The sequence below is a fragment of the Geotrypetes seraphini genome, chromosome 11, assembly GCF_902459505.1.
Source record: "Geotrypetes seraphini chromosome 11, aGeoSer1.1, whole genome shotgun sequence".
Taxonomy (NCBI): Eukaryota; Metazoa; Chordata; class Amphibia; order Gymnophiona; family Dermophiidae; genus Geotrypetes; species Geotrypetes seraphini.
Window position 1 is genome coordinate 72885258 of NC_047094.1, and position 21618 is coordinate 72906875.

A 21618-nucleotide genomic window follows, 5' to 3' on the forward strand; every position below is an offset into this window, starting at 1 on the left:
TGATTTTGAAAGCCAGGCAGGAGCATTTGAAATGAATTCTGGAAAGTACTGGGAGCCAGTGAAGATTCGTAAGTAGAGGGGAGACGTGGTCATATTTGCGTTTAGCAAAAATCAGCTTAGCCGCAGTGTTCTGGATAAGCTGGAGTCTGCGAAGACTTTTTTTTCGTTAGGCCTAAGTAGATGGCGTTACAATAATCGAGTTTGGATAGGATGATGGATTGTACAAGGATGGTGAAATGCTTTTGGTGAAAATAGGATCTAACTTTCCTCAGCATGTGGAGGCTGAAAAAACAAGATTTTGCCAGGGAATTCAAGTGATCGTTGAGGGAAAGGGAGGAGTCGATAGTGATGCCAAGGACCTTGCTTGAGAACTCAAGGTGTAGAGCAGGGCCTTTGGGTAGGGTGAAGAGGGCGGGCAGGTGAGCTAATTTTGGGCCGAGCCAGAGTAATTTTGTTTTTGATTCATTTAATTTCATCTGTTCTGAGAGGGACCAGGCGTGAAGTCTCATTATGCATGATGTGATGTTCTCTTGGAGGTTTGTAAGGTTTGGATCTGTTTCGAGGAGGATGAGGATATCGTCTGCATATGTGTAAATTGTTTCAAGGGGGGATAGTTTAAGGAGCTTCAGGGAGGTCATATATATGTTGAAGAGAATAGGGGATAAGGGAGAGCCCTGTGGAACACCACAGGATGGTGTCCATGAAGCGGATTTGGAGCCGTTTGTGTTGACAATGTAGGAACGATCGCGAAGGAAGTTTGAGAACCACTTTAGGACAGCAGAGTCTATCCCAATCTCGGAAAGTTGGTAGATTAGTATGTCGTGATGCACGACGTCGAAAGCCGCGGAGAGATCAAACTGTAGGAGAACAGCAAATTTGTTTCGGGCATGTAGTTGTTGCACCTTTGAGATTAGGGAAACTAGGAGGGACTCGGTGCTGAAATTGGGCCTAAATCCGTATTGGTAGTGTTGGAGAATGGAGAATCTCTCTAGGTAAGAGGAGAGCTGAGTGGCGACTATGGTCTCTAGAAGTTTTGTTAAAAGAGGGATGTTTGCTATGGGGCGATAGTTCGATGGTGAGGAAGGGTCAAGATCGGGTTTTTTCAGAAGAGGAGATAAGGCAATGTGTCCCATTTCGGTGGAGAACAGGCCCGATAGTAAGACTTTGTTTATGAGGTTAGTAAGGGAAGAGATGGCCTGTGTAGGGATTTTTTCGTAAAGGTAGGATGGGAAGGGATCTAGGATGCACTTGCAGGATTTAAGTTTGAGGCAAAGATTAGAGATCTGGGTCTCGGATACAAGTTCGAATGTAGTCCATGATCTGACGGCAGGGATAGCGTTGGAGTCTTTCGGGGGAAGAGAGTTGTAGGAGATAGCTGAGGGAAACGAGCTCTTTATGGTAGTGATCTTCTCGTTCAAAAATTTGGCTAGGTCATTTGGAGATGGGAGGGGGGGGAGGGGGGCGGAGTCATTTTTACAAGTTAGGTTCCGCCAGATGTGGTTTTTTGACCTGGAGATTTTGTCTCCATAGTAATTCTTCCTAGCTTTTTTTAGTATGGAGTTGTAGGATTTGATGTTTTCGCTCCAGGATTGCTTATCTAGGGGGGATTTTGATTTTTCCCATCTCCGTTCCAGGGCCCGACATTTCTGTTTTAATTCTCTGTGGTAAGGGAGGTACCAGGGAGCCTTGTGAGAATAGGAGATGGGTTTAGTGGTTAGAGGGGCAAGGGCACGGTACGTGGATTCGGAAAGAGTCACCCAGTTGTGCCAGATTGAGTCAGGGTTCGTGTGAGTGGGAAGGGGAGGGAGTTTGTTGAGAAACTGGGACCAGAATAGTTCATTTGAGATCTTTTTGCGGTAGGTGATGGAGTTTGTGGCACGGGTTGGGGTATCAAGGGCTGACATGAAGACAGGGAGGCAGAAAGAGCCTAGGAGGTGATCCGACCAGGAGACATGTTCCCAACGGGTCGTATCTGTGGAAGTTTTATGCTCAGTCAGGTCAAGAAAGCTAATGATGTCAATGGAGTGCCCCTTTTCATGGGTAGAGGTGGGCGGGGAAGCAGTGAAGCCTAAGGAGGAGAGGAAGTCTTTGAACTCAATTGAGTCATTGTTGGTGTTGTCGTCTAGGTGAAGGTTTATGTCACCTATGATCAGTAGTCTTTGGAATTTTAGATAGGCCTTTGTTATGGTCTCAAGAACAAAGTCAGAGAATTTATTCCAGGGGTTGGGTGGGCGGTAAAGTAGCAGGATGCCTAATGGGTGGGGGCGAAGTTCGTCGTTTATTGAGGCTAGCATGAATTCCAGGGAGGGGTGACTACCCTTTTCTAAGAGCTCAACATTAAAGAATGATTTGTAGAGAAGGGCTAGACCTCCTCCTTTTCGATTTAATCTAGGAGAGAAAAGACCGTGATAGCCTGGGGGACAGAGTTCATTTTGTGTGAGTAAGTCATCTTTTTCGATCCATGATTCAGTGATGCACAAAAAACCCGGATCAAAATCCTCAAGTAAATCTTTTACTATTTGGGTCTTATTTCTGACGGACCTGGCATTACAATAGAGAGTAGGGACTGGGGTGAGAGAGTCAGAGGTAAGGATGGGCAGGTTTGCTGGGGGAACAGGTTTTAGGGAGGAGAGGTTTGCACCTCGGTGCTTTTTGAAATGATGGGGTCTGGAGGATACTAGCATGGGAATTCTGAGCCCAGGACAGATGTTGTTGGGGAATGTAGTATCGGGAGAGTTTGGGAAGAGGTTTTTGGGAGTGGGAAGTGTTTGTGAGGGAGCAGAGGAGGATAAGAGGCCAGAGTGAAGGAATTCGGGGGCGGAGCAGGGCTCCCACGCTGCCCGAAGTCACCGGGCCGAAGAGAGGAGCAGCCCCGAAGGCAGGGAGCTGCTTCTCAGGAGAGCGATGAGAGTCTCTGGACTTCAGGGGCGGAGCAACGGCTCCCACGCGGCCCGAAGTGGCGGTTGGAGTGAGGAGCAGCACCCGATAGCAGAGGTGCTGCTCTCGAAGAAAACTCGGTCCAGCAGGGGAATTCGGGGGCGGAGCAGGGCTTCCACGCTGCACGAAGTCACCGGGCCGAAGAGAGGAGCAGCCCCGAAGACAGGGAGCTGCTTCTGAGGAGAGCGATGAGAGTCTCTGGGCTTCGGGGCAGAGCAACTCTCCCCAGGAACTCCTGCTGGTGGTTGGAGGGGGTCCGGTAAAGGCTGTGCGCCGTTGGCGCTTTAGATTTTTTAAATTCGGGTCCCCCGCTGGTCTGGGAGAGGGGCGGAACAAGGGCTCCCACGCTCAACTCTCCCCAGGAACTCCTGCTGGTGGCTGGCGGGGGTCCGGTAAAGGCTGTGTGCCGTTGGCGCTTTAGATTTTTAAATTCGGGTCCCCCGCTGGTCTGGGAGAGGGGCAGAGCAAGGGCTCCCACGCTCAACTCTCCCCAGGAACTCCTGCTGGTGGCTGGAGGGGGTCCGGTAAAGGCTGTGCGCCGTTGGCGCTTTAGATTTTTTAATTCGGGTCCCCCGCTGGTCTGGGAGAGGGGCGGAGCAAGGGCTCCCACGCTCAACTCTTCCCAGGAACTCCTGCTGGTGGCTGGAGGGGGTCCGGTAAAGGCTGTGCACCGTTGGTGCTTTAGATTTTTAAATCCAGGTCCCCCGCTGGTCTGGGTGAGGGGCGGAACAAGGGCTCCCACGCTCAACTCTCCCAGGAACTCCTGCTGGTGTTTTTAATAATTAAATAGATGAAAAAGTGTTGTTTAAAAGGAGGGAGCTCAACTGTCAGCCAGCCACCATCCAGCCTCCAAGTTCCGGAACCTATGTCTGTTTGAGGTGGAATGAGTTAGTCGATTGTTCTAATAGGTAGGGCTGTTTCCGTTTATAGCTTTGAATAGTTGGCAATGGAATTTGAAGTGTACTATGGCTTGTATTGGGAACCAGTGCGAGTCGTGGTATGTGAGTAGTGAAGACGCAGAATGATTGCGAAGACCTGCAACGTGACATAAACACGCTCAAGAAATGGGCTGCGACATGGCAAATGAGGTTTAAGGTGGATAAGTGTAAGGTGATGCATGTCGGTAACAAAAATCTTATACACGAATACAGGATGTCTGGAGCGGTACTCGGAGAGACCCCCCAGGAAAGAGACTTGGGAGTACTGGTCGACAAGTTGATGAAGCTGTCCGTGCAATGCACAGCAGCTGCGAAAAGAATGCTAGGAATGATTAAGAAGGGGATCATGAGCAGATCAGAGAAGGTTATCATGCTGCTGTACTGGGCCATGATACGCCCCCACCTGGAATACTGCGTCAGCACTGGCCGCTGTACATGAAGAAGGACACGGTACTGTTCGAAAGGGTCCAGAAAAGACTAAAATGGTTAAGGGGCTGGAGGAATTGCCATACAAACTAAACTAAACTAAACCTTAGGTTTGTATTCCGCACCATCTCCATAGTCGTGGAGCTCGGCACGGTTTACAGGAATTGTGGTGAGCAAGAACTCCAAGGAAAGGGCTAGATGAAGATCGGAGGAAAGAAGAATGTTAGAGGGCTAGGATGTCAGATGAGGAGGGAGTGTTAGATTTTTGAGAAAAGCCAGGTTTTCAGATGTTTACGGAAGGGTTGGATAGCACTCAGGTTCCGAAGAGGGGAGGTAAGGTTGTTCCAGAGCTCGGTGAATCTGAAGGGGAGGGATGTCCCCAGTTTTCCTGGGTGGGAAATGCCTTTTAATGAGGGGAAGGATAATTTCGATTTTTGGGTAGGTCTGGTGGTATTAAGATTTGAGGAGTTCCAAGAAAGTGGAATTAATGGAGGAAGGATGCCGTGGAGGATCTTGAAAGTTAGGCAGATGCATTTGAAGTGGACTCTGGAAATTATCGGAAGCCAGTGAAGCTTGAAAAGGAGCGGTGAGACGTGATCGAATTTACTTTTTGCAAAGATAAGCTTGGCCGCGGCATTTTGAATCCGTTGGAGTCTGTGAAGGTTTTTCTTCGTTAGGCTTATGAAGATAGAATTGCAATAGTCCAGTCTGGAGAGGATGATGGATTGGACGAGAACGGCAAAATGTTTTTGATGGAAACAAGATCTTACTTTCCTCAGCATGTATAGGCTGAAATAGCATTTTTTTACCAGGGAGTTGAGGTGGTCATTGAAGGACAATGTAGAATCAATGATGACGCCCAGGACCTTGCTGGAGAATTCGAGCTGCAGAGTGGAGCCAGAGGACAGTTGGATTGAGGTGGGTAGCTGAACTAATTTTGGGCCAAGCCAAAGTAGTTTTGTCTTGGATTCATTCAATTTCATTTGGACGGTGTGGGCCTAAGATTGGAGGTTCGAGATACAAGAGGATATGTTCTCTGAGAGATTAGTGAGGTTCGAGTCGGTCTCGAGAAGGACAAGGATGTCATCAGCAAAGGTGTAAATTGTTTCAAAGGGGGTTAGATGGAGGAGTTTTAGAGAGGACATATAAATGTTGAAAAGGATAGGAGATAAAGGTGAACCTTGCGGGACTCCACAGATTGGTATCCAGGGGGAGGATGAGGTGCCATTCATATTGACAATGTAGGATCGGGAACGAAGGAATTTTGAGAACCATTCAAGGACTGTAGAGGTGATACCAATCTCGGAGAGTTGTTAAATTAGAATATCATGGTGAACAACGTCGAAAGCAACAGAAAGATTGAATTGCAGGAGGACGGCGAACTTGTTGCGGGAGTGAAGTTGTTGAACCTTGGAAATTAGGGAGGTCAATAGGGATTCGGTGCTGAAGTTGGGGCGAAAGCCATATTGGTAAGGTAGGAGAATGGAGAATTTCTCTAGATAGGATGAGAGTTGGGTCGATATGATGGACTCGAGCATCTTGGTTAGGAGAGGGATATTTGCTATGGGGCGATAGCTGGATGGTGTGGAAGGGTCGAGGTTGGGTTTTTTCAATAGAGGGGTTAAGGCAATATGGCCCATTTCTAGGGAGAAAAGGCCCAAATGTAGGGCGGAGTTTAGGAGTTTGGTAATGGAAGAGATGGCCTGAGTGGGTATTTCCTCGTAGAGGTAGGAGGGGAAAGGGTCTAAAGAACAATTGCAAGATTTCAGTTTGAGGCAGAGTTTAAGGATGAGGGATTCGGATAAGTGCTCAAAGGCAGCCCAGAATCTGACGGCTGGGATAGTGCTAGAGGCCATTAGAGTAGGGTTGGAGTCAGTGAGCACCAGGGAGTTGTAGGAGACTGCAGGTGGGAAAGAGCATCGTAAGGTAGTGACCTTTTCATTGAAGAATTTTGCTAGAACTTTGGCTGAGGGAGAGGAGAGGAGAGAGGTGGAGTCTTTTTTGGAGGTTTGAGAGCGCTAGATTTTGAAAAGTGTACTACTCTGGTTGTTGGATCTGGAGATTTTCTCACCGTAGAAGTTCTTCCTTGCTTTTTTTAGTACTGAATTGTAGAGCTTAATGTTGCCTCTCCAGGACTGTCTATCTATAGGGGAGTTAGATTTTTTCCATTTGCGCTCCAGGGCTCGACATTTCTGCTTTAGTTCTCTGTGATAAGGGAGGTACCAGGGGGCTTTGCGAGGGTAGGAGATGGATTTGGTGGAAAGGGGGGCGAGGGAGTGGTGGGTGGACTCGGAGAGGGCGGTCCAGTTATGCTAGTTGGATTCAGGGTCTGCAGGCTTAGGGGCAGAGGAGAATTGTTTGAGAAATTTTGTCCAGAACAGGTCGCTTTAAATTTTTTTGCGAAAGGTAATGGAATTAGAGGAGCGGGGAGGAGCCCCAAGATGCGACATGAAAATGGGGAGGCAGAAGGTCCCAAGGAAGTGGTCAGACCAGGGGACCTGTTCCCAGCGGGCGTCATCGGCTGAGGTTTTGTAGGCGGTAAGATCCAGGAAACTAATGAGGTCTAGAGTGTGTCCCTTTTCGTGGGTTGGGGATGGTGAAGGGGGGGGGGAAACCAAGAGAGATGAGGAAGCTCTTCAGTTCGATCGTATCATTGTTGGTGTTGTCGTCAAGGTGGAGATTGATGTCCCCAATGATCAAAAGTCTTTGAAATTTGAGGAAGGCGTTTGATATGGTTTCGAGAACGAGATCAGAGGATTTGTTCCAAGGGGTAGGTGGGCGGTAAAGAAGTAGGATACCCAGGTTGGAGTTCGTCATTGACCGAGGCTAGCATGTGAGAGATTAGAGAAACTGGGCCTCTTCTCCCTTGAAAAGAGGAGACTGAGAGAGGACATGATCGAAACGTTCAAGATAATGAAGGGAATAGACTTAGTAGATAGAGACAGGTTGTTCACCCTCTCTAAGGTAGAGAGAACAAGAGGGCACTCTCTAAAGCTAAAAGGGGATAGATTCCATACAAACATAAGGAAGTTCTTCTTCACCCAGAGAGTGGTGGAAAACTGGAACGCTCTTCCGGAGGCTGTTATAGGGGAAAACACCCTCCAGGGATTCAAGATAAAGTTAAACAAGTTCCTGCTGAACCAGAACATACGCAGGTAAGGCTAGTCTCAGTTAGGGCACTGGTCTTTGATCTAAGGGCCACCACGTGAGCGGATTACTGGGCACGATGGACCACTGGTCTGACCCAGCAGTGGCAATTCTTATGTTCTTCTGGATCTGACAGAAGCCTACCTCCATATTCCAATTTATACAGCTCACAGGAGATTCTTGAGATTCTATGTGCTGAGGAGACACTTCCAGTTCACCGCCCTTCCATTCGGGCTAACAATGGCGCCACACACCAAGGTAATGGTGTTGGCGGTGGCAGTCCATCTCCAAAAGAAGGGAATTTAAGTGCATCCTTATTTAAGATGATTGGCTGATCAGGGCCCTGTCCAAAATGGAAGGAGAGTGCAGTGACTCATGTGGTCCAGCTATTGCAGGACCTGGGTTAGATCATCTATTTCCACAAAAGTCACTTAGAGCCAGCTCAACAATTGGAGTACTTGGGAATATGCTTCAGCATGGCGAAGAGCCAGGCCTTTCTTACCGAGCCATGCAAAAGGAAGTTTGTGAAACAGATCTCAGACTTCTTGATTGTGTCATGCTATAGGCACTGGCATCATCTCCAGATACTAGGTTCCATAACCCAGCGTGGATAACAACTGCAGTGAAAAAGGCGATAAGTGACAAGAAAACATCGTTCAAAAAATGGAAAAAGGACCAAACAAAGGACAACCAAATGGAACACAAAGAACACCAAAGGAAGTGTCACCGTGTGGTTAAAAAAGCTAAAAGGGAATATGAGGAGAGACTGGCGGGGGAAGCAACAAACTTCAAATCGTTCTTCAGATATGTGAAGGGGAAGCAACCGGCAAGGGAAGAAGTGGGGCCATTGGATGATGGAGACAAAAAAGGAGTGGTAAAAGAGGAAAAAGAGATAGCAGACAGGTTAAATAAGTTCTTCACGTCAGTCTTCACGAGGGAGGATACATCCAATATTCCGGAACCGGAGGACATCGTAAATGGGGATCGGGATGAAAAGCTGGTCCAACTAGAGGTAAGCCAAGAGGATGTCCTCAGGCAGATAGACAGACTAAAGAGCGACAAATCGCCAGGTCCGGACGGCATTCACCCAAGGGTACTAAAGGAACTAAGGAACGTAATAGCAGAGCCACTTCGCCAAATATGTAACCTATCCTTAAAGACTGGAGAGATCCCGGAGGATTGGAAAATTGCAAATGTCACGCCCATCTTCAAGAAGGGTTCAAGGGGGGACCCAGGGAACTACAGGCCGGTGAGCTTGACCTCGGTCCCGGGAAAAATGATGGAAGCACTGATTAAGGACAGTATCTGTGAACACATAGAAAACAATGGACAGCTAAAGACGAGCCAGCACGGCTTCTGCAAGGGTAGGTCATGCCTCACAAACTTATTGTACTTCTTTGAGGGAGTAAATAGACAGGTGGATAAAGGAGAATCCATTGACATCATTTACCTTGACTTTCAAAAAGCCTTTGACAAGGTACCGCACGAAAGATTGCTTAAAAAACTGTGGAGACACGGGGTGCAAGGGGAGGTCCACCGATGGATCAAAAACTGGCTGGCAGACAGGAAACAGAGGGTTGGAGTGAAGGGCCATTACTCAGACTGGCATGGGGTCACGAGCGGAGTTCCGCAGGGGTCGGTGCTGGGACCGCTCCTGTTCAATATATTTATTAATGACCTGGAGGCGGGAACAAATTGCGAAGTTATTAAATTTGCGGATGACACCAAACTCTACCGCAGGGTTGAAACCATGGAAGACTGCGAAGATCTGCAAAGGGACCTAACGACGCTAGAAGAATGGGCCAAAAAATGGCAAATGAACTTTAATGTAGGGAAATGCAAGGTCATGCATGTAGGGAAAAAGAACCCGATGTTCAGCTACAAAATGGGAGGATCACTGCTAGGGGTAAGTAACCTTGAAAGAGACCTGGGAGTGATGGTGGACACGTCTTTAAAGGCGTCGGCACAGTGCGCCACAGCCTCAAGAAAAGCAAACAAAATGTTGGGTATCATTAAGAAGGGTATCACGACCAGGACAAAGGAGGTCATCCTGCCACTGTATCGTGCAATGGTGCGACCGCATCTGGAGTACTGTGTCCAATATTGGTCGCCGTACCTCAAAAAGGACATGGCGGTACTTGAGGGAGTCCAGAGAAGAGCAACTAAACTGATAAGAGGTATGGAAAACCTCTCATATACTGACAGACTGAAAAAGCTGGGGCTGTTCTCCCTGGAAAAGCGGAGACTTAGAGGAGACATGATAGAAACCTTCAAGATCCTGAAGGGTATAGAAAAAGTAGACAGGGACAGATTTTTCAGATTACGGGGAACCACAAGTACAAGGGGGCACTCGGAAAAATTAAAAGGAGACAGGTTTAAAACAAATGCCAGAAAGTTCTTTTTCACCCAGAGGGTGGTGGACACATGGAACGCGCTCCCGGAGGCTGTGATAGGCCGGAGCACGTTACAAGGCTTCAAAGAAGGTTTGGATAGGTTCCTAGAGGATAAAGGAATTGAAGGGTACAGATAAGAGTAGCGGTAGGTTATAGGGATAGTCTGGGACCATTGCTCAGGCAATGGGCCTGATGGGCCGCCGCGGGAGCAGACCGCTGGGCGAGATGGACCTCTGGTCTGCCTCAGCGGAGGCAACTTCTTATGTTCTTATGTTCTTATGTTCTTATAACAGCAACCATAGAAGTGGTCCCTTGAGTGAGGGCTCCTATGCATTTCCTCCAGCATGCTCTGTTATCTCGCTGGTCCCTACTGATGTATTCACTCCAGAAGCCTCTGGAATGGACGATAGAGGTTGGCAGAGCTTTATGTTGGTGGCTGGGACACACGTGGATGGGTAGCAAGCTAGCTTCATGGGGAACAAACCCCAAGCTCCACAAAATCCAATGCAGGCCAGCCATATAGTTCTTAAGAGGAGCAGCTGCAAATGTCAAAAATTTACATCAGACATAGATTTTATTCAAAAACACCATCCTGGAGGCCCTCTTCATATAGGCGTGAAGAATCCTACGGATGTGCAACTGCTTCTGCTCCGAGAATCCCTCATGACTACCCAAGACCAGGAGGGAAATTATCCGATTCAAATGAAAAGGGGAAAGGACTTTCAAGAGAAAGTAAGGAACAGGCCTCAGAACTACATGCTCTCTAGAAAATTTCATGAAAGGAGCTCGACGTGAAAAGGCTTGCAACTCCAACACGCATCTCGCTGAAGTAATGGCTACAAGGAACACCGCCTTCGAAGTAAGATCTTTCATAGTGAAAGAATCCAAGGCCTCAAACAGAGGACAAATCCAACACCAACAGGACCAAATTGAGATCCCAGACTGGAACAGAAAGGTGTATCGGCAGCCGAAGCAACTTCACTGCTCTTAAGAAACAGATCACATCAGGATAAGAAGACAACCCGCTACCTTCAACTATACCTCTAAAGGACGCAAAGACTATTACTTGAACCCGTAACGACGACCAGGCAAGGCCCGTGTCTAGGCCCATCCTGTAAAAAAATCCAGGATTTGAAGTAATGACACACAAAGGGGAACCTCCACACAAGGGGATCACCAATCCTCAGAGGCGCCAGATGCACACTTAGACGCAGGAAGTCAAAAGCCTTCGAGGTCCCAAGAGAGTAGTGGCTACCTTATTTGAATATCCTTTTTTGTTTAAGCGCTCCCTTTCAAAAGCCAAGCCGTAAGACAAAAGGAACCTGGATCGAACATGGGACTGGAACCCTGAGTCAGAACATTGGAAGAGGAAGGGACTCTGCAACAAGGAGACAAACCAGATCCCCATACCATGGACACCTTATCAATCTGGAGCTACCAGAATCACGCGGCCTGATTGTCACACAGTGTGAGGAAGAACTCTGCCCAGAGGTCACGGAGGAAAGACATACAGGAGACTGTCCGTTGGCCAATGCTGCACTAGAGCATCCAGCCCCTCGACCTGAAAATCTCTGTGCCAAATGAAGAACTGCTTCATCTTGGCGTTGAAACACATAGCTATCAGGTGCATCATCGGCTGACCCCACAATCGAACTATCAGATCGAAGGCCTCCACTCACCGAGATCCAACACAAGACTGAGGAAATCTGCCTGGATGTGTTCTCCACTCCCGCTACTTGGGATGCCGAGATGCCACATAGGTGAACCTCCACCCAAGCCGTGAGGAGTAGTCTCCTGTGCCACCGAATCTTAGTTCCTCCTTACCAATTGACGTAGGCCACCACTATAGCATTGTTGGAGAGGACCTTGACTGCTTTGTCTGCCAGGAGGGACAGAAAGGCTGAAAGCGCCAAAATGAATGAATGGCTCTGGTCTCTAGAACATTGATTGGCCAAGAGGCCTCCTACGGAGACCAACTGCCCTGAGCCGAATGACTGAGCACTGGGCTCCCCAGCCAAGAAGACTGGCAGCCGTGAGAAGAACTGTCCACTGGGGCTGATCTAGACTCACTCCCTGGACCAGATTGTGGGACTGCAGCCACCAACAGAGGATGCAACAAATTAGCACATGAAGAGGAACAGGCATGTCCAAATCTTGACACTGTGTAAACCACCTCTGAAGAAGCGCATACTGAAGGGGACATATGTGAGCCTTCACCCACTGAATCACCTCCAACGAAGCCACTTTCGATCCCAAGACCTGAAGAAATTCTTGCACCTAAGGGCAATGAAAGTACATAAGAATGTGAATTTGCGACTGCAACTTCTGCACCTGTGCCTCGGGAAGGAATACCCTCCCCAGACCAGTGTCAAAGAGGACTTCGAGATACTCCAAGCTTTGGGATGAGGTCAACTGACTCTTGACTAGGTTGACTATCCAGTCCAATGACTGAAGTGACTCTACTACTTGAGCTGCGACTCGGGCTGTGTGTTCTTTTCTGGAAGAATTTCACTCAAATCAACCAGTCGCCCAGATAAGGATGAACCAAAATGCCCTCTTTGCGTAAGGCTGCCACTACTACCACAAAAATCTTTGAGAAGATACATGGAGCTGTAGCTAAGTCGAACAGAAGTGCACAAAACTGAAAATGCTTTCCCAAAAACGCAAAGGACCTGCAGATGAGATTCCTGAATCGGAATGTGAAAATATGCCTCCGTCAGATCAAGGGAAGTTAGGAACTCCCCAGGCTGAATAGGATCACAAACTTTAGGGTCTCTATATGAAAGAAAGGAACCCGAAACACCTGGTTCACACTCTTGAGATCCAAAATAGGATGAAAAGATCCCTCTTACTTGGGAACCACAAAGTAAACTGAGTACCTCCTGGTGTGGATCTCAAAGTGGGGGAGGGGCACCAGAATTACTGCCTTGAGATCCACCAATCTCTGGAGAGTCTGATGAAATGCTTGTTTCTTACAGGCCAACCAACAAGGAGATGCGAGAAAAAGGTCTGGCAAGGGTCTGGGCAAACTCAAAAGCATACCCGTTGTGGATCACCTCCAGGACCCACTGATCTGATGTAATCTGGTAAATGTCCCAAAATCTGACTACTACTGGAACTAGGGGAAGGACCTGGACATCTTCATTGTGCTGTACGAGAAGTGGAGGAGAGGCAGGAAAAGTCTTGGCCATCCCATCTGGCACCCCGAAAGGACAGTATCCGTTGAGAGAGAGAGAGAAAAAAAAAAGATCTCTGGAGGAAGAAGATGCTCTACCAGAACGACAGCGGTGGAACTCAAAGACATCCTCAGCCTAAACCTCTTCTACCAGACTGCCGAGGTTTGTCCTCCAGTAACTGAGAAACTTTGGAGTTCCCTAAACTCTGAACCAGCTTATCTAATTTCTCGCCAAAGAGAAAAGAACCCTTAAAAAGGAAAATGACTGAGTTTAGAACTTTTGAGGCTGAGTCTACCAACCAACCACAGAGCCACAAGGTATGTCTAGTAAACACTCCCAAGGTCGCTTAGAACACTTAGAAGCTCGCATCAAATCATACATCACATCCAAAAGATAAGATCCTAACTCAATCTTTGCAACTTCCTGATCCACAAGCGACCAATCATCAGACTCCCTATTCAATACATATTCAGTCCGACAGAAGCAGGATCTGGCAACCAGATCACCACAAATCGCTGCTTGAACCACCAAGGCCGCCACATCAAAACTTTGGTTAAGAAGAGACTCCATCCTTCAAATCTGGGGGCCCCTCAGAGCAGAAACCCCCTCTTTTAGAAATGGCTGAATCCACTGCATCTACCACTGGTGGATGCAAGGAGTCAATATTGGCATCAGGAATAGAATACAGATGGATCATGACCAAGCCCCCCAATATGGGGCATCCAGAACTTTCCATTGTATGTGCACAATATAATGGATATCTTGCTGCATGGTAAAAGATCGCAAGGCCGCATGAATCCCTTTGAGAAGGGGGTCGACCACTCGATGAGCCTCCTTGGAATTCTCCTCAAAATGCAGCACAGAGAAAATGTGAAGAATGATCTCTTCCAGCTCTTCTCAGTGAAAAATATGCACTACCAAAGCGTCCTCACCAAGTGGGCAGCTCTGAATCCCAGTCTGTTGCATCATCCTCCCTCCTCGAGGGTCCTGCGGGTCCCCGGAGAGACCCAGATCCTCATCAGAGGAAATATCATCCTCCAGATAAAGCCTCATCCTCCCAAGAGAAGTACTGCCAGTTAGACGGAGAAGGGGGGAAAGAGCAGAAGGGATCGAGGGAACAGCCACCCTGAGGAACCCAAGACCACAAGGAAATGTGAAGGGACACCAGCCGAGTGCAAGCAATAAGCCCGGTACATTACAAGCACAAAATCAAAGGAAAACCCCCACAGCTGGAAGGGAGTCGCATTCCACTGCCAAGAAAGAGGCCTGCACGACCTGTTCTCGTCTTCCTAACCTAGGCAGGAGCTCAGAAGAGATGGCGGCAGGAGCTCAGCAGAGGAGCTCAGCCAAGATGGACGAGTTTCCCATCAAAAAATAAAAAAGCACTGAAAAAGGTTCCCCCAAGGTTGCGAACAAAGAGGAGGCCTTAGAACAGAGAGACACGGTAAGGAAATCCCCAGCAAGCCCCAACACTATGGGCAGGGAATCCCCTGTGCCTGCAGCATTAAGGCAAACCCCAGGACTACCCACCATTGGCTGGCACATCTGTCAGGGAACCCCCTGCGAACGCTGCAGCAAGGGAACCCTGGGAATCCCCACCGTCAGCCAAATCGGGCATTAGAAAACTCCCTTTTGTGACTGCGGGGAATCTTCCTTGCTGGCAGTTGCAGCAGCATATGAAGCCGCGCCTGCAGAGGATTCTCCTGATAAAGCCGGCTTGTGCAGCTGCGAGCAGAAATGGCACATGCCAGCTTCATTGAAGCCTCAGCAAGAGACAACTGAGCACTTCTTCGCAAACCGCCATAATGTAGGTCTCAATTAGAACAACTGGTCAGCTGAGAGTTACCATATGGCTCCAGAAAAAAGAGAATGGATCGAGACATCTAGGTTTTACTTCTACTGAAAGCAATGGAAGTAAGGAGGACAGACAGAGACATCAGGGCTTTACTTCTGTTGAAAACAATGGAAGTAAAACCCGGATGTCTCAATCCATCTTCCTTTTTCTGGAGCCATATGGTAACCCTAATCAGCTAGGGAAGAAAAATACAGCAAGATTAAAAACTTCTTTTCAGACTGACGATATTGTGGAGCTTTTTTTTTTTTAAAGGAGCAGATCCCACTGGCTCTCAAATCTGTAGTCAATGCCCAAAGGCTAAGGCACTACTAAAGAATGGAGGGGAGTGGGGAAATGGGGGAAGGGACTCAGCCACCCAAGTGTAGCACCCCTGAGATTAAGAAGGGACTCCTGTAGTCCCTACTCCGTCCGGTCAAGAAAGTGTCAGTATGGGCCACATCCTATCCCCTGAAACCAAACAAAAACTAAAGGCCTAACAGGACTGCACAGACTTACCATCTCCACCTGCTGGATGCTGAGGACAGATCTTAGGGGGCCCGAACAGCCCACTTGTACTGCTGCTAGAATTCAGTTTGTTATCAGTCTCCACCTGCTGGCAGAGAAGCATAAACCCATCCATCTCTGGAGGGATGCTAAAGAATATAAATTGCATTCTTATTTTCTTAGGGCAATTTCCTGACTAGAGTTTAGAATGAGGGGTCCTCCTCACCTTTCTTCCTGATCAGTTTTCAGGGGGCTCTGTCTTTTGGGTGCTTGAGGGGATGCCACCTCATCCTTCACCTCAGGCGCAGATCCATGTGAGCCAACCCTTGGGGTAAGTGCTGTCAGTGGAGGAAGTCAAAAGAAAAAAAAGTTATGCCTGAGGGGTAAGTGCTGCATCTTGGGAAAGATAGTAGAAAAAAGTGCTGAGGGTGGGGGAGTGTAGCCAATATGTGGCACACACATACTGCAGACCTCACAACAAACCCTGAAAAAAGCCACAGCATGATGGCTGAAACAGCAGTTCTATCTACCCAGAAGCAGTGAGACACGGAAAACTGCTACAATCATGATGCCAGCCGCAGAAGCCTAAGAGAACATTATAATATCTGGCAAATTTATAAGTACAACATGATAAAAATCTTCTCCTAGGATCCAAAGTACCGGTAAATATGTTATATTTACCAGTACTTTAGATCTAGAACAAATTTTTAGGGCCCAAGATTCAGCCAGTGATGCTCAACATTTTGCCAATGGCTGCTGGCACAATGCTTGGCCATGTCCGGGCTTCAGCAAAGAACTTCCAGATTTCTGGTGCTAGCTAAATTAAAGCTGGTTAAGTATGATATTTAGCACTTAACCAGATACAGAGCACGACAGACAGGACTGATTTTTATGCCGTGCTATTTATGAGATGATCTTGGCTGGTTAAGTGCTGACTTTATCCCTGGAACACCCTCAAAATAGCCAATTTTGAGATAGGCACTAACTGAACATTTGGATGGTTGGTTTGATGCTGAATTAGGATCAGTGAAACGGGAATTACGGAAACTTGAAAGACTATGTCTGAAATCTGGTGACAGTAAAGAGAGAACCAATTGGAGAACAAAATTAAAAGAATACAAAAAACGTAACTACCAAACGCACTAACTTCTATGCACTAAAAATCGGCTCCCCAAACCCCGACATCAAAAATTTTTTCAAAATAGTCAACAACCTTTATGACATTCAGACCCTAACCTGTCCTACCTCAGACTCCCCTCCACCGGCCAATACCCTGGCCAAGTTTTTCGACAGCAAAATCTCCAATCTGAGATCCTCCCTATCGGTCGTCACAACCAACCATCTGAACTACCCAGTTGCTCAGCCCTATGACGAACCTAGGACTGATCTGTTCTGGAACAACTTTACAATCCCTACCTGGCAACAATTCTGCAAGCTCTACTCAAAATGCGCTAATTCCTACTGCAAACTAGACTGTTGCCCACCTAATGTAATGAAAGTTGTCCCGGTCACCTTCAAAGCCAAGCTGCACACTTGGCTCTCTTCCCTGTTATAGTCAGGCACTTTTCCTGAGGACCTAGGCCAGATCCTAATCACTCTGATTGTAAAAAACCCCAAAGAACCCATCAACCTGACATCAAATTACAGACCCATTGCGAACATCCCCTTCTTTGCAAAGTTAATGGAAGGTCTGGTCAACCAAGACTTAGTAACCTATCTGGACAAATTCAGCATTCTAAAAAAACATAGAAACATAGAAAGATGACGGCAGATAAGGGCTTCAGCCCATCAAGTCTGCCCACACTATTGACCCACCCTTTTAAGTCTACTGACCCTCTTAAGTATAATTGTAATTATACTGCCACTCTACTGACCCTCTCTTTCAAGTCTATACCCTAGTGACCCTATCCCTTGGCATGACCCTCGTAGGGATCCCACATAGGTATCCCATTTGTTCTTGAAGTCTGGGAAGCTGCGTGCCTCGATCACCTGCACTGGAAGCTTGTTCCAATGCTCAATCACTCTCTCCGTGAAGAAGTACTTCCTGGCGTCTCCACGAAACTTCCCTCCCCTGAGTTTGAGCGGATGTTCTCTTGTGGTCGAGGGTCCCCTGAGAAGACCTGAGAAGAAAGATATCATCTTCCACCTCGACCCATCCCGTGATGTACTTAAATGTCTCAATCATGTCTCCCCTCTCCCTACGCTCCTCGAGAGTGTAGAGCTGCAGTTTGCTCAGTCTTTCTTCGTACGGGAGACCCTTTAGCCCCGAGACTATCCTGGTGGCCATCCGCTGAACCGATTCAAGTCAGGGTTTCGTCCCGGACACAGCACCGAAACTGTTATTGCTTCTCTACTAGATTCCCTCCATTGCCTGTTTAGCCAGGGCAAGTGCACTAGTCCTTCAGTTTGATTTAAATAGTGCCTTCAACCTAGTTGATCATACCATCCTCTTAGACTGTTTGGAGTCAATCGGTCTCTCGGGCAATGTTTTAAAATGGTTCCAGAGTTTCCTAAGTAAACAATCATACCAAGTTTACAGTGACAATACACATTCCTTCAGCTGGGTAAACGCATGTGGAGTCCCACAAGGCTCTCCCCTGTCCCCCACACTGTTCAACATCTACCTGGCCGCACTAGGGAACCTATTGCAAAGCTTGAAAATCAAATTCTACATTTACGCTGACGACATTACCATAGTCTTTCCCCTAACCAACGTAACTCCTGAGACAAAAAAATCACCTGGCATCTATCCTAAAGCAAATCGAACTATGAATGGCCGATTTCAAATTGAAACTCAATTCAGAAAAAAACAAATTCTTCCTGGCGAGTCCGAACGACAAAATCAAAGATTCAACAATCTCCTTGAACGGTCATGTCTTTCCTATCACAGATTCCATAAAAATTCTGGGATTGACACTAGACCGCAACCTCACCCTTGAAACTCACACTGACTTACTAGTCTGAAAAGGCTTCTCCGTCTTATGGAAACTAAGAACCATCAGAAAGTACTTCGATGCAACCTCATTCCGCTTACTGGTACAATCCTCCATTCTAAGCTTACTCGACTACTGCAACATTATCTACCTGGGGTCCTTCAAAAGAAACCACTCAAAGACTCCGTATCATCCAAAATTCAGCAATTCAACTGATCTTCGGGCTAAAAAAAATGGGAACTCCCTACTACCAAAAACTCCATCGGCTACCCTTGGAAGCAAGAGTGCAGTTCAAGTTTGCCTGTCTCTGTTTCAAATCCATTCTTGGTTCGGCCCCCTTATACTTGGTTCCCCAATTTACCTTAGATTGTCCATCTAGACCCTCTCGCAGAGCTCATCTCTTCAGCCATCCAACTCTAAAGGCCTGCCGTTACAAAAGATACCTGAAGAGAACACTTGCCTTCCAAGCAGGTCATCAAAATGATTGGATGAGCAATATTATCTCAAGCTCCTCATCCTACCTAAACTTCAGAAAATTATTAAAAACTAATCTATTTAACCAATTTGTAACCTAAGACCTCTTACCCGACCCTTGTCCCCCAAGATCTCCTTTGTCATACCTCTGCTTCCTGCTCACCTTACATTTGACCCCTTATATTGTACCTGTTTCCTGCTTACATATATTAATTGTATCTGTATTCGCTGATTGTACCCATTTGCTGATTGTCCAGCCCTTCTTTGTTGTAAACCGCCTCGAACTACTACGGCTTTGGCGGTATATAAGAAATAAAATTATTATTATTATTATTATTAACTGGTTAGGTGCCATTGAAAACGACTCCTTAGCCCTGAACAAGTGATTTAACTGGCCAGGGGATCCATTTCTGTTTAGTTAAATCACTTTGAGTAACAACCCATTATTTATAATATCAGTAGAAGTCGGAGCTGAAGGCTTGGTGTACTGACTCCACAGCCTTGATATACAAGTATTTCCTTAAGATGGTCAATTCTGTAAATGTATAGAATTTTGCGCTGCTTCCCCACTGCAAAGTTCTCTTGAAATCTCTGCGTGACATGGATCATCACCATGAGTAAAAAGCAGCTGTCTGAAACCACCACTTACACATGTAAATGCCATAATTTACATGTGGAAATGCTTCTAAAATAACCCCCTTCATGTATTTTAAGCATTATAAACAAAACAAAACTTTGAATAATTCCTTACTGATTAAAATTTTAAAGAAGATGCTTCCTGTGTTTCAATATGGATGGTACACAACAGTCTCGTATATATAAAAGGTGACTACTTAGCTCTTCTCAGTTGCCCACTGCTGGTGTCACTACAAACCCAACATGACCTTCCTTTTCTGTCCATCACAAGCCTATTTAAACCCTGCTCCTGTTCAGCTTATCTCTGGTGGGATATTTCAGGAATCCTTTTCAGGATTTCTTCACAGCCTCACTCCAGGACTTCTTGAATTTCTTTTCAACAGAAACTGTAAGCTCCCTGCATTTGAATTTAAACCTGACTGAAGATTTCCATCACCTCCCATCCCTACCACACTCCTCTCCCTCAGAGAGCACATTCTGAGTTCTGTAACCCTTTCTGTGCAGGGTTTGTGATGAAGGTGCTGCATTTATTTATTAACCTTCACTACAGTGCTTCAGTCCAGGCTGGTCAGTATAATAGGCAATAGTTTGAAACAAAATGTAATGCTGGGGCAAAAGAAAAAAATAAACAAAAGACTCCATGGGGCAGCCATCTTTGTGAGGCCAAACTATTAGAGAAGGACTCAGCCTTTATGGCTACCTCAGTGGATTGGGAACCCCCCCCCCCCTCCAATATAACCCTCTCCAACCAGCTTCGTGCCAGTCATGCTTCTGTCCAATATGGCATGTAGTGTTAATTGGAAAAATGTGGTTATATGAACTCCAGGTAAATTGAGACCAAGAAAGGGAAATTATAAGACTATGCACACACTTCTCTTCAACATCCTCAACTTACAAAAAAAAACCTGCAACTTCCCCTATTAACAAGTTTTAAATCAACAACATGTACAAAGTAAAAGCCTTATTAAAAAATCTTTCCATCTGATGTTTTTGAACCAATACCCTGGCAGTCAAGAAATCCAATGATACATCATTTTTGGCAGAAAAGCTATGAAGTACCTAGACAAGATCTTCAAGTGCAGGAATGTATTGCTGCATAAAAAGATTAATCTTGTTCAAGTTATAGTATTTTTAATAACGTCATATGAATGTAAATGTTGGACATTGAAAAAGCAAGTACCTCATAAAAGACTTCTGAGGAAATTAGAAAGTCATGGGATAGGAGGTAATGTCCAATTATGGATTAAGAACTGGTTGAAAGACAGAAAACAGAGAGTAGGTTTAAATGGTCAATATTTTCAGTGGCGAAGGGTAAATAGTGGGGTTCCCCAAGAGTTTGTGCTGGGACTACTGCTTTTTAACATATTTATCAATGATCTAGAGATGAGATAATTAAATTTGCTGATGAATCAAAGTTGCTCAAAGTTGTTAAATCGCAAGAGAATTGTTAAAAATTGCAAGAGGACCTTGGGAAACTGGGATCAAAATGGAAGACGACGTTTAATATGAGCAAGTGCAAAGTGATACACCTGGGAAAGAGAAACCCGAACTATAGATACATGATTCAGGGCTCCACATTAGGAATCATAGCCAGGAAAAAGATCTAGGTGTTATTGCTGAGGATACGTTGAAACCCTCAGCTCAATGTGCGGCAGTGACTAAGAAGGCTAAGAAAGCAAATGGATTGTTAGGAATTATCAGGAAAGGAATTAAAAACAAAGATGAAAATGTTATAATGCCCTTGTATTGCTTTATGGTATGGCTGCACCTCAAATACTGTATACAATTCTGGTTGCCATATCTCAAAAAAGGTATAGAGAAGGTCAATGAAAATTATAAAAGGAATGGGACGACTTCCTTATGAGGAAAGGCTAAAGTGGCTAGGGCTCTTTAGCTTGGAGAAGGCTCAGGGGTGATATGATAGAGGTCTATAAAATACTGAGTGGTGTGGAAAAGAAAGATGTGAATTGCTCATTTACATTTTCCAAAAATACTAAGACTAGGAAGCATGTGATGAAACTACTAAGTAGTAGATTTAAAACAAACCAGAGAAAATATTTCTTCACACAATGTGTAATTAAACTCTGGAATTCGTAGCCAGAGAATATGGTGAAACCAGTTAGCTCAGCAGGGTTAAAAAAAAAAAAAAAAAAAAGGATTGCATCATTTCCTAAAACTAAACTAAACTAAACTAAACTAAGCCTTAGGTTTATATACCGC

The 21618-nt window shown here is 46.2% G+C and overlaps 1 protein-coding gene across 7 annotated transcripts in view; it reads right to left on the reverse strand.

Moving 5' to 3' along the window:
- LOC117369164 (zinc finger protein 569-like) overlaps positions 1-21618 on the reverse strand; it is a 64801-nt gene that overhangs the window by 35551 nt on the left and 7632 nt on the right. Inside the window, exon 2 of one of the 7 annotated variants that reach the window (XM_033963267.1) lies at positions 15582-15693. The exons of the other annotated variants lie outside the window; for them this stretch is intronic. The gene's annotated coding sequence lies outside the window, so the exon portion shown is untranslated. The remainder of the gene's footprint in view (positions 1-15581; positions 15694-21618) is intronic. 7 annotated transcript variants of the gene reach the window in all.